The following is a 14303-nucleotide window of genomic DNA, read 5'->3' as shown; positions in this document are numbered from 1 at the left end:
ACCAGGAGTGACATGGCCCTCAGGTTTGCTCTGAGAGGTCATGGATCCATTTTAACTCCTGAGTCATGTAGGACAATGCCCTTATCAGAGAAATAGTGTAGGGTGACCCCTTCCTGATGTCTCTGTGTCATAATGACAGTTAATAGGCTGGCCTCTGTCTGCTCAAACCGGCACATTGATATTTTTCTGTTTTCTTTCTGCAAAACACAAGCTGCAAAGAAGGGTGGATAAAAATTAAAAAGAATATTTAGACAGCTATTCAATAGAGAAAACAAAAAACCATGTTTAATATGTAAACAATTAGATGTCATTGCAGTCTTTGAACTCTGGATTATTCTGTTTCTTCACACAAATTTTCCAAATTCTGTGCTAAAATGAGAGAGATTGTATGTTAGCTGTATGTTATTTAATGTTGTTTTGCAGAGCTGTTGAAACACAGAGTGTAATGCAGTCTTTCTAAAAATAGGAGCTTGCCTGTAAACATTAAAATAGCCAATCAAGGGCGTGCTTTAGAAAACCCGTTGTTAGTAAGCTGGCAGCTACCAATCTTGCTGCCTTTAATTAAAAAGTCTTTCCATTTCATTTTTTCTGTAATAACCATTTCCTAATGTTAAACTTTCAAAAGGAGATGGCCTGTATTTAAATATGTTATTTCACAGAAAAAAGAAGAACCAACCACTTGACTGGAACTCAAAAGTGCAGACTTGGTTACTTGACTTTTTTTTATGACATAACACAACAAAAGTATTAAATTTCAATTCTGTTGTAAAACTGCTTTGTCAGTTTGGTGGTAAATTAAACGCACATTTTCAGAGATAATAAATGTAAGTTATCTAGATTAGTTCCCATAAAGAAAAAAAAGACTCTTCACTTGCTGTCTTTATGTGAAACCTGATGCTTTCAAATGACTAAAGTGATTTCTTTCCATGACCTTTTAAAAAGGAGTATTGATGAAATGCTGTCCACCAAGGTCAGTCTGTGTGGTGCTTTGTGCAGGTCAGCTCATTTCTTCCATCATGATTACTCAGTGAGGCACAAAGGAGCATAGGCAGGAGGGGAAGCTCCATGGAAACAGAAGACCCAGAATGGTCAACTGAGGGATCAAAAAATTCAGAACTTGTCAGTCCAAAGGTATCATATAAAGAAGTCAACTGGAGGATGGTTAACAACCTCTTTCCAAAGACAGAAAATCTAATGGGTCTTTTCTTTTTCTTCCTACGCTTGTATGACAATTAGCAGTAGGACAAAAATTTAGCTTTGATGCAACCAGTTTACCCTTCCGACTTGCAATTAAAAATATCATCCACTAGATGGCAGCATTTGAATATGTGTTAAACAAACTGTGAAGGCCTTAGATTTTCAGTTTTAAAGAAAGATTGCAAACACATCTCCCTCTAGCGGTAAGATATCACATTACAGGCTGAACTAATCCACAAATAGTCCATGAATAACAAATAATCATAATAACATAATAATTATTTAATAACATTCTAGTTATTAGATAATAATATATTGGATATTAAAAATATTTTTTGCAGTTCTAATACCGTAAGTATTTTTTTTTAAAATTGCCTTTGGCAATAGCAGTCAATTCTTTATTCTACTTTGTTCCATAATTAGTCTCATATCTAACAATTGGGCTGGACAGATTGTATTATTGTTATTACGATGTGTTTACATTATATCTGAGATTGGCTCTAAGTTGCAGTACAGTTGAGAATAACTTTACTGAGAAAGGTGAGCTGGTGTCCAAATGGGCATAGACAGAAAATGGTAAGATACTATTTAAAAGCACCAAAAAAAATAAATGATTAAAAAAAAAAACGATTCAATGTGATTTGCATTGGATTTCTTCAAACACTCTACCTCAATTAAAGAATATTGACTTTTTTACAGTCTTGCAACCTTATTATGTCTAAACTCCACACATTTTAAACTGTCTTTTAAATATTGTATGATACATTTTAACAGCTACTGTCTGAATTGGTTTCTATCTATGCATTATGAATGAGTTCTTCTTAGTGGGTTTGCAAACTAATTGTATGTGAAAGCCAAGAGCCCCTTTGTCTTTCTACCACTGACACTGATTAGGATTTTCTAATACTCTGCCTGTGGGGATTTAAGTCAATCCAATTACCTTTGGATACCACGATTAGCTCAACGTAAACCCAGGAGCCTTCTCAGTTTGTGTCTGGGACTAAAGATTTGGATTTGAAGAAAAACAAAAAAACTTCAAAGTGTGATTGGTCAAGCAAAACCTTGGCAATGTTAATTCTTTGACAGAAAAAAACATCAAACCTTCTCCAGCAAAGCTTAAACCATTTATTAGTGTTACAGTTTTGTCATTGAGTTAGTATAAAAGAGGACCATAGAAAAACAATTTTGAATGTTAGAAATTTTAAAATTTTTATGTGTCATGGGATGGGTACATTGTTTCCTTCTGAAAGGAAATGTACTGTTCAGACCCATGGTACTGAACCTATTGTACTTGAACTGCTTTAAATGTACTCAGATTAGCTTTGGTATCAAGTATTTGCAAGATGAACGTAAAGCAAACAACTGTAATATAAAGAAAATAAGGTGACAAAGCCAAAATGATAAGTGGTTTAAATAGACTGATGTCTGTGCAGAATAGATAGTACCCAGACACGGAGGACAGTTCACCCTCCCAAAAATCCAGTGAGAGTCCAAAGCAGTTATTGCTACAGTCATCACTATTTTTTAATCAACAGCAGCCAAAGTTATAACTGACAATCTTGATTAGGGGCGGAGGGTTCTCATTTGTTTTTTTGTTTTTATTTAAAAATGGACATTTTTACTTAAAACAGTTGGTTGTTTGAGTTGTTTTTGAGGTTGAATTATTCTGTTCCTTTGTCTCTTTCTATGATTAGATCAATCTTTTTTCAGTTTTACTTTAGCTAAGTTCTTCTTAGCTATAGTTATATTTATTTCTTGCCTCTAATTATTCCTTGTTATCCTAATTTCATTATTTTTTGAGGTCTAATTATTCTTTAGTATTAGAGTCATTTCATCATCTATTGTACCTTGACCCCTTGCCACTTTTTCTCTCTCGCCCTCTCTTCAGATGTCTCCCCTCATACCTGCAGTCAATTAGCTAATTAGTCCTTTTTTTCTGGATTTCTGTTTTTTGCCTTGGCTCTGGCTCCCTTTCTTCCTTGTGGTTTTTGTAAGTTTTTTCATATATTTTTTTTATTAAAACATTCTTCAGCGTTGCCTCTGCCTCTCTGCATTTGGGTCATTCAAATGGAGAATTGGGTTCTCCATTTGAAACCAATTCAAATGCAGAACCAATGTACAACGTGACAGATGATAATGTTTCTCTTTGTTTTTGTAACAAAAACAAAAAGAGTTCCACTTGCTGTGACAAAGACACAGCAAGTGTCTTTGTCACAGCAAATCTCTCTCTCTCTTTATAAAATCTCTTGACAGCATTCGGGCACTTGGAAAAATTCAGTGAGGCGGTATTTGATCCAATACTGAAAATTGCATTTTAGGCAATTCTTTGATCTGTAAGGTGATCACTCTCCAGTCTTTATTTCCACAGTGTTACAGAGCAAACCTATGCTTTCCATCCATTTCTGTCATTATGAAACCATAAAGGACCTGTTTATGGTTTCATAATGACAGAAATATTAATTGGTAAGCTACTGAGTAAATGAATGGAGTTTTGCTTAAGTTACTGAAAGGGAGGGTTTTGGTCCTCTGAGTTTCAAATGGACCACATGTTGCATTAGCAGAAACCTTTTCTCTCAAAGGCAAAGTCAGATGCCCTGTCACTCTGAAAACAAAAACATGCAACAGTAATGTCAAGAAAGCATGCTACTATTTCAGTGTATCAGTCTCTGGTTTTCCTTTTGCAATATTGTCCCTCAGTCTTTGCGCTAAAAGATTGCATTGTGCAACAGCAAAGCCATGTGAAGCTAGTTTCCTTTGATTAGTTACTTCAGGGTACTGAGATGTTTTTCTATGACTGAGACCAGCTGTAATTAATTGGATTTAAGATGGCTGAATGTCATTTAGGTGAAATCCTTTTTGGGTCCTTAACTTGAGTGTTTATTCACTTGCATGTTTCAAAAGCTGCTATTTACAAGACAAAATTAATAAAACAATTAATGTCCATGACTCAAAAAGAAATAAGCATTCAGATGTTTATTATTTTATTTTCCACAGCACCACAGCTAAGTTTAGTTCAGATGAAGAGTCTGTCTTTTTGGAATGAGTGTTATGAATAAATAAATCAGCTGGATGAATTTCAGGTGGGAGTGGAGAACCATTCCCTATTTTCCATGTAGGCTAATCTATCACTGAGACACAGCGGCCCTTTGTGCTTACTGCTAGACTGAGAGAACCACTGAAAGGAGCCATACTAGTTTTCAACAGCAAGACCTAACTGACTGAGAAAGGCTCTGGTCTCTAACCCCACAAATATGCATAAAAAAACAAGTCAGAAGAATGTTTTTCTAGATATTTGTGGCTTTTTTCCATATGCTTTGAGCAGCTTAAAAATGTAAACAAATGTTAGGTTCTCTAAATAATCCTCCCATTGTTTACTAAGTAATGCTTTGATTAGGTAGACGAATGTCAGGAAATTCTAAACAAATATTTTCTATTACTTCCTCCTACTGAAGAAAATAAAATCAACTAAAATTAACTGAATTCTGTAAACAAAATTAACCTGTTTTGCATGTAATTGGAGTTTTCTGTATCTCTTTGGTAAAATAGTTTACATTTGTATACAATACTACTATTTGAAAAACTGGCAGTTCCTCCTATTTCATCTTGGAAAAAACTGTTTAGTCACACAATTACCACTAGTCAATGTGACACGTAAAAGTCATTGCAGAGCAAATAATCAATTAGTCTGATCGAAGTAGTAGACTAGTTTCTCCAAACCCTCGTATTTCAGTGCTGCTCAAGCCAAACATTGCTGGAAAAAAGTTTTCTTGTTTTTACTTCGAACGTTGTTTCTTATACTTCATCTTCAGACCTGTGAGGCCTTTTGCATTGACTGGTATTATTTGCCAAAAGTAAGGGTTCAAAGTTTGGTCAAACATCAGGTGATCAGGAAATAACCCAAACAGAGGCCTTGTCCTTTATGAGAAATCCACATGGCCTTTAATTTCTTTTATTTAACCTTTTTGCCCTTTTTGAGGTATTTGAGAAACTCCTTTCAAATGATTTGCAGCAGTTTTTTGATGGAGCGGCAACCTTTGACATAGTAAACTTCCCTGAATCCAAATTATTATTCTTGGATTCTTGAGACAGGGCCATTCTGCTATGTTGCTCTGATCTTAGAGGGAACCTTCTATTTTCTTTGCCTTATCTAATACTGCAGCAAGAGACTGTAGAGTGAGGGGTTGGTGGTATTTCAACACAGATTGGCACCCAGAAAACAAATGTCTGCAATTATATCAATAATAGTGGCACTGGATAAACCCATAAATAGCTAAACAACCAAATAATCTACTAAATATAAAATACAAAATAAAAATTTTAATAACAAAGTAAATAAACAGAACACAAGCAAAAGATGAAAATCAAAGAGAATGACTAAACTTGGAGTCCATCACATAAGTTACATGGTAATGTGAAAGTGATATGGTGTGTAACGAAGGAATTCCTTCTCCTGTGATGAACTGTATTATTTCTAGAAACTACGGTTATAGTGATACTGGAGACTAATTTGCAAAGGCAGGTCCACAACTGACATAAAAGATAAAACATGAGTGACAGCTGAAGCTATCAAAAAAGCAAGTGCAGAGAATGCATAGTACCAATGGAGTTTCCTCTTTCTTAAGAATCATTTTGCCAAATGTGCTTATCTACCAACTGAGCTATCTGTGTCCCTCTGTGTGCCACTCAGTTTCTCTAAAACATCTGCACATCACATCTCTAAGACCAGCATCTCTAAGACCAGATGCCCTGGCTGAGACTATAAATCTCTCTGATAAGAAAACAGCTCAGATAATGTAGCACAGTGTCTCCTCTCACACACCTAAATGCACATTATGTGTCTTATCACAGAGATACAGTCTCAGACCAGAATAAGTTACACCGATTCACCATAGACAACACATTTAATCACATTTGCAAAAGAGAATCAATGTCAAATAAAATTAGTCTTACTGTTAGAAAGAATTTCATACAGATCAATAAATGTATTTTCTGTCCACAGGAACATTCAATATTTCAATAGCTGGCAACTTAAGATGTTTTCAATATAAACAGATGTTTTGGAATGTTTTGATGCTAGTGTATGGCACAAAGAACTTATTACAATTATCTGTTTTCCTTAGGGGAATACACAAGCAAAAGCACAGCCAAACATTTCAGCCAAACATGCAAACCATCTTTTGCAGATATCAGCTGCTGATATGTTTGACAACATCAGGGCAGTACTCCTTCTTGAAAAAGGAACCAGCTCAAACAAGATTTTAAATGAGAGTAAAAGGCACATGGACTCAGGAAGAAGTAAAAAAAAATGGGATATTGGAGTGTGGAAGAGAGAAAGTGAACTGCGAAAAAATCATGGCCCAGATATCCGGAGTCGCAGAGGCATTAACCCGAGGTTAGGAGAAAACAAACATACTGTTCTGTCTCATGCCAGGGTATTAATGTTTGCCATGTCCTGCTCTGCTTTGTGTCTCTAGGCACCCATTGCACGCCATCTGACTTTTGAGCATCCCTGAGTTTTCTAGGAGCAAAGGTAACATTTCTAAGAATTATACCGTATTCAACAAAAATAAAATTACAAGTGAGGGCTGTTTTAATTCTTTCTTATAATTTACATTTTTGGCCCATCTCTAAAGGGAGCTGCGGCAGCTATATATATATTTTTAGATTATATTTTTTTGCAAAGTTAAGAGAATTTAATGCATTCCTTAGATTTGTTTTGTTTGATTAACTAAACATGTTGTTTAACCTTAGGTTTTTATAACTTGTGCCATGTAAATGTAACAGATCTTCTACACAAAATAATATTTCTAGCCAGTTAACTGTGATTTTTTTTGGGGGAATGACAAAAAACATAATAAATGTAAATTGTATATCCTTTTTATATTTTACTTTGTACTTGTTTAAAAGATTATTGAAAGGAGTATGATGAACTTATTCCACAATTTTGCAAAAATCTTTTCATACAGTTTGAACTCAAACAAAATAAAAAGAGACCATGTTAATGTAAGTAAATAATGTTGATGGGTTATTGCAAAATGATTGTATACTTCTATATCTATAGGCTCTCTATATTAAATAAAAATACTGCAACAGACATCAACATCAAAAAGAGTTCATGTGGGAAAATAGTTAAAAGATCAATTTTAGGATCAAGGATATTTGTTTGCTGGCCACATGAATATGTTAGTGGCCGAAATTGCGATGACTTTTATCCTCAAAGTTTAGAACTTTGGTTGAATTTGTCATGACGTGTTTTTGTCTGTTGTTTAATTGCCCTCAAAGTCTGTTTTATCTAAGAGCATGTTGGTTTAGACTGTAGCTGATGTTTGTCGTTTTTGCACAAACCACTCATTTACTCAGCTTCCTGTCATTTAATGTAAGGTTGCAAAGTCACGCACTGGCGCAGGCGGGCTTGAAGAGATAGTGACTCAGCTAATGGTGGAAATGTCTGTCTTGAATATAAAGCAGTCCTGTTGTTTGCTCAAAAATACATTTCAATCAGCAAATTAAATAAACAAAAGTGGAAGTCACCAATGTCTAACATAACACTGCTTGAAACTTCTCCAAATTTTTATTCCTGATCTGTGTGACGTGTTTCTTGATCATCTGATTATTCACTAAACCCAGTTGGATTTACACTATACCTGTGTCCAAATTCAAGGTCTGCGTCCTTCAAAGGACCAGTCTACAGCTGCGAAGAAAAAAAAACAATGGAGCCGAAGTTTGTTTTTCAGTCATGTATCACTGATTCCTATGTTATTTTTCACCTTTTATTTCAAAGGATGTTCCATAGTAAAAAAAAAAAAAAGACATTTGTTAGTTTGACTCTAAAGTTTTGCATATTTCTATCAGGAATAAATATAAGCAAATACTCTCCAAATCTCGGATAAGCCATTAGAGTTAAATAAAATTAGTATATTTGAAGGCTTAACTTTTACTCAGGAATAAATTAAATACTTTAGTAAAACAAACATTTTACGACTAGATATTACCTGTCTGAATAATGTCGGTGTTTAACATCCACTCATTGAGGAAAGCTAGCGGGAGATTTTATAACAGTGTGCCAGAAGTCAGGCATTCTCCTCCAGTATACCGAACCTAAAGCAAGAGGGAGCTGCCTAGTAATGCAGCGGGAGCAGACATCTCCGAAAATGTCAGAGCAGGTTATGTTTTTGAGAACCGAGCAGATATTTGAGACTTACACACTTTCATTCTCGCCTAACAACAAAATCATATTGTGTCATTTAAAGTGTAATATAACAAAATAATTTGCCGCGCTTCTCCTCCGTTGTCGTTCTGCCTGAACGCCCAGTTTGGACCCACAATGAATTATGGGATATGGTGGGCCGGGAAGGTTACACCAGACCCATCCTTCAAATCTGGGGAAAAGCAGGACGCATTTGGAGGCCACATCTGAAGGAGTCTTCGAATTTGGCAGGCCTTGTTGCCACGCTATGACGTAATCGGCCTGCAAATCCGTCCTTCGAAGGATGCAGACCCTGAATTCAGACACAACTTATAAAAGATAGACGGTTAAGAGATTACTTACCACTAGATGAACTCCTATTTGTGGATTTCTGAAGGGAATTGGTTGTGCTGTACTATATTCACGGACATAAAATGAAATGCTTACCTTTGATAAGCACTATGTCTCTTCGCTGAACTTTGGGGTCTGAAATCCCAAACAATCCTCCATTTGATTTAAACTTTAGTTAAGCTTCAGTTGGGAAACAGCATGGCTAAATGTTTAGCACAAACTCATAGAATCAAAGAACAGCTATCTTTATTGAATAAATAACAAAAAACAAGTCTGTCACCAATGAGCATAATGTAAGAAATTGAAATATGTAGTAATCGTGAATGGAAACAATTGTTCAAATTCCACTCTGCTAATGTAATTGCTTAAATCATTTTCAAGCTAAGTTGTGTTGAGAATAAATAATTCTGTGATTTTCTTCTATCTCTGTTAGCTACTTGCTAAGCTAAAACAAATGATATGTTAGGAAGCACCCTCTTGGATAAGATTACAGATAAGATTGCGTTAGGGAATGCCCTCTTTGGGGTGTAACTTAGGTAGATAAACAAAGGAGATCACAACTTCTGGGGAGCCATTTTGACTTGCTACCTCTTAAAGGTGGCACGTGAAATGAACCACTTGTGTTTTAGTATTAATAAATGGAATTCATGAATTCAAATGACTGACTCTTCTGTAACACATCAAGAACTCAGCATGGAGTTTAATTCTCCACAGTTGTCAACAGGGGTTTCTGTTGAAAATATTTGTGGAAACACTGTAACTATTTTTAAGCATAAGTGTAATTATATTGCTCCCTAAAGGAGGTTTATCAGATTTCTGTGGTCTGCATCTGTGGTATGCAAATCAGGGTCCCTAAGTCAGTTTTATCTATGTATGAGTTATTAGTCATGTGGAATGCTCAAAATTGTTCAAAAGATTGCTCAAAAGAGTTTCTGGAAAGTTCAGTGAAATGTCATAAAACTAACTTTGATGATTAAATCAATGGGGCACAACTTTCTTCTGTTTTACATACATCCAATTTTAAATATGTTTTAAGCAACAGTTTCAAAAGCAGAACTCTGAATTGTTTATTGTGGTGACCAAGAAAAGACAGTGCTGGACATGACAATCTGGGTCTTTAGAGACTGATAAATAACATGTTGAGAATGGCTAAATTCTATATCCCTTTGATGTACTATCTTTATCTGGAGTACAAAAATTATATTTTTTAAGCATTTTCTTAGTTTAAAGACAAATTTTTGCTACAAAGATCTCCTTATCTTTAAATGACCTATTGATTATTAATTGGTTTAATTTGTGACATACTTTCAGGGACACAAGCCATAAAAACACCAGACAATTGTAGAAAAAGGTCCTCACATGACTTTGTGACACAATACAACTAAAAAATTTCCTTCATAATTCTCTTATCACAAATTCATATTGAGAATATCACAGTAATTATGAATACTCTCTAAGTTTCAAAATATTTCTGTGCCTTTTATTTGACAATGTGCTTTCACCTATTGACTAATCTTTAAGCTTATATGTTGGTTTTTATTATGTTACTGACCTGAAACTTTTTCATTCATAAATGTTTTGAAATCCCAACATACCATGGCCCCATATATGCTTTGGAGAGATAGAAATTAATATGCTTTCGACAAGTTAAACAAGTCATGCACCTCCTTCTAGCTTCAGTTTCCATGTAAAGTACCTGGCATTATAATTACTCACAGATGCATCTCTGGAGTTGAGAAATTGTTAGCATATCTTTTGCTGGAATCTGGGTTTGGCATCGATCCAATTCATGTCTGCTTTGGCTTGTGATACAGGAAACAGGCAGTTCTTCATGGACAACCTTGTGACCGTGAACACAAAGGATGCACTTAAACCACAGACATGGAAGAAGGGGTCATATAATTTTTAGAGTTATCTCCTTTTTGTGAAGACTTTTGGGACTACGTCCAACATCTTAATGGTATTCACAGTTTTAGGGGTGGTTTTAAAATCAACAGGATATATATCATCTGAATGTGCCCATGGGAGGGGTTTCCTGCCTCCCAGGAATCCTAGAAATCATGTAATAGCACAGCTGCTCCATGTGAAGAGTGTAAGCAACATATTAGGAGTGATATACATAAAACAGCAACAAAAGCAGCAAATCAGCAACTCTTTTCTAACACGATCATGTTAACTGTGATGGCTTACACATGGATAGACTTGTGTTATATTAATGTAGCATAATACACCAACAGCTGGGAATAAGTTTCTTTTGGCTTTCAGTAAAGGAAAACATGTAATGGAGCCTGAAATGATTCTACAGGAAAAAAAGCAATCATGGCATGATTACAGCCAATATTTTTACGCTTAATTTTCATATTGTGTTGGAAAAACCTCACTTTTCACAAAACTATTTAAAAGCAATATTTGCAGATGCATTTATCCCAAAGAGAAATACAAATATGCACGTGTTCTAAGCAGCGCCATCTCTCCGCTCACATGCATCACACACGACATGTAGGGCACCATGATTCTTCAGTGCTGAAATCCATAGCTCACCCATTAGCTTCCTTTCACTGTTCCTTACGTGAGATAAAAACTGTTAATTAGACTTGAGAATCAGACATGAATTTCAAGTCAAGTTTAAAACATCTACAGCAGAAATCTAAGTTGATACTGACATAGTACATTTTTGAGCCTTAAATGTGTTGGAGTCCCAAGCTCAAGTTGCTATTTTATATGTATGAAAGTATTATAAGAAGATATATAAATATATACCCATGAGCTGTACTCGTAAGAAAGCTTCAGTCTTTATCGCACCCACTCCGTTCTGACAGCTTCACAAGTGATGTAACTTACTGTAATACTTTAGGAACTGGGTTTGCTGTGCACTTGGAGACATGCCACTGTTTTGCCCTTCGTCAGTATGTGCTGTTCTCTTGGTGTACAAAGGCTTCGATCCTTTTTTTCTCCAGTATTTATAGTTTTCACTAAAAACCCATTCAGTAAGTTAGAATACTATGGAGAAGTATATATTTTTTAGGAATTGTATCACTACAAATTAAACACATTATGCAGATTAATTACACATGGATGTTTGAAAGCCTTCATTTCTGTCATTTGGGATGATTTTTCATTTACAGTGAAAGAAAACATTTAATATAAATTTTGAACATTATCTCAGACAAATAAATGTTATTTTTAAAATCAAAAATGTTGGCTTACTTAACAGTAAATACCTGCTTAAAGGCTATTTTCACAATATACATACACTCTTACAAACATGCCTCATCTGAATATATATTTTAATTTAATAGACAATACCGTAAGATGTGTTATGAGATGGTAATCACAGAAAAATTATGATTGTAATGCCAAAATAAAAAATGTCTGAAGCTTTTTTGTTGTCTAACAAAATCTGTCAATCTAAAAGGATACATTAAAATATTTTTTTTACCCATATCCAACTATATTGTTGCATCACAGTCAGGCAATTACAAAGGAGTCCATGGGGATCTGGATTGGCTTTTATTGACTAAACAAATCTGATGAAACATTGTGGACCTGACCTTTTAGTTAATTTACAGATGCAAAGAGGACTGAGAATAGAAAACACATGTAAAGTCACTCTACTCCCACATAAAATTAATATTCAGATTCAAAGCATAGCGACTGATTATTATTAGTTGCTATGATATAATTTAACGATGCTTTATGTAGCATAGCCATGATAACAGGGCATTAATAACTTACTTCCTGAAGAACTATTTCCGCATTGGTGCAATCTACCTGTGTCTCTCCACTACAATGAATAATAGTTGAAGATATATTATCCAATAAAACATTCAATTAGACACAACAAAGAAAAATAAGACAAAAAAATGTTTTGTTTTTTTTTTTTTTTTTTTTTATTATTTTTGGGTTGAGTAATACTAGCCTGGTGCTTGCTATGCAATTATCCTTGATTCTCAACTCCCTCCAGTGCTCTGTCTGGGATTTCTCCCATTGAGCTTTAGTTCTACAGACTATGAATGAATTTCATCTGGGCAAATCAGTGAAGAGAAGACGTTAATGATGACAATGACTTTCTTTGTTTGTTTCTGTCTGTCACTGGTTGTACTTTGATTATGATAGCCGAGGAAGTGAATGAAGTCATTCAGTCCCCATTGGCCACGCTTCCAAATATTGAGCAATTGAAGTCAGAGCAAGAGAAATCTTCGAGACACTTTAATGCTGGCAGAGATGTAGTGGTGCCTTTCACTGACAGTCAGCTCGTTAGGCTTGGCAGTTCTCTTTTCAGAGAGGGGGATGATTGTTTAAAGCTTCTTAGCATAACTTCCTTCACAATCGGGCTTGTTCATTACACATGAGAAAACGTTGGCGATTGGGTAAAATCTTTTTCTTTTTTGAAAAATCAGTTAATAACACACACATACATACACAAGGTCAATGTCCTTATGTTATAATTTCTTGCTTTTATGCTTGTGTCATTTTTAAGAAGACATTCTGTTGAATGCTTCTTTCTATAAAATGAGTTGTATAGCATATTTCTTACCTCTAGCTTAATATCATGGTAGATCAAGACAGGAGGCTCCTGTTTTTAGGCTCACATTTTTAAAGCGTTTTTTTACTTTCCATCACTTGCTGCCAAATCGGAGGTTTGTTCCAATGAGAAATAAACATAAAAAAAAAAAATTATGCGTAGGATCAAGATACATTCAGGATAAAGCTGGCATTCGCACAAAAGCCCAAGAAAACCCTAAAAGGTTGATAACCATAATCAAAACACTTCAGAACAAAAATCATGGAAATTACAGTTAGAACCATAGCAGTAGTTAAACTTGTTCTATGCATGGAATTTTAATTATTTAAGGACAGCTTATTTATTTAAAAATGTGACATAATTAATATTTATAATCTGAGCTGCACAATAATCATGTGAAAGGATGTAACTATTAAGATTTCTCAATTAGAAAGGAAGAGAGAGGCACACAGTCTTCTCCTTTGGTATTGCAGCGACTAACTATTCTTTATGATGTGATCTTTATCAACTCAAAGCCTCAGCTGCTTGCCTCACTGTAACAAAATATTCCCTCTAAAATGCCATTTGAAATGTCAGTCTGGTGTCCTAAGGAGATAACAAAAAGGTAAAAATGTCACATGTTGTGTATCACATAATGCTACACCACATTCAGACAGTTTGGCCCATCTGGACAGAGCATTGTTCAAAGATGTAAAGTTAAATGCTACAGTGAGTCCTGTGTCATGACTGATGTGTTCTAAACCATCATGTGTTGGGTTGACTCCTGTGCAATTTTGCCTTAATAAAATTGACATGGATAATAAAAGTATATTAACATTTCCAGGGAATAATTTGGGCAATGATTCAGGAGCAATTAGCAAAATAGCAACATAAACATTGATAAAGGAAGAGCTCAAGGATGGAAACATTGCAATTGTGAGTCAGCTCTGGCTGTATTTTCCCTGTTGTTTTTCTGCTGGAAGGAAACCCCAACCTAAACTATTACAGCTCCTAATTGGTTTTCTGCCAGGATTGCCCTCTATTTACCTCCATTCTTCTTACCAT

Source organism: Poeciliopsis prolifica, unplaced genomic scaffold (genome assembly GCF_027474105.1).
Source record: "Poeciliopsis prolifica strain line A6 unplaced genomic scaffold, Auburn_PproV2 SCAFFOLD011, whole genome shotgun sequence".
Taxonomy (NCBI): domain Eukaryota; kingdom Metazoa; phylum Chordata; class Actinopteri; order Cyprinodontiformes; family Poeciliidae; genus Poeciliopsis; species Poeciliopsis prolifica.
Note: the sequence above shows the minus strand (reverse complement) of the source record.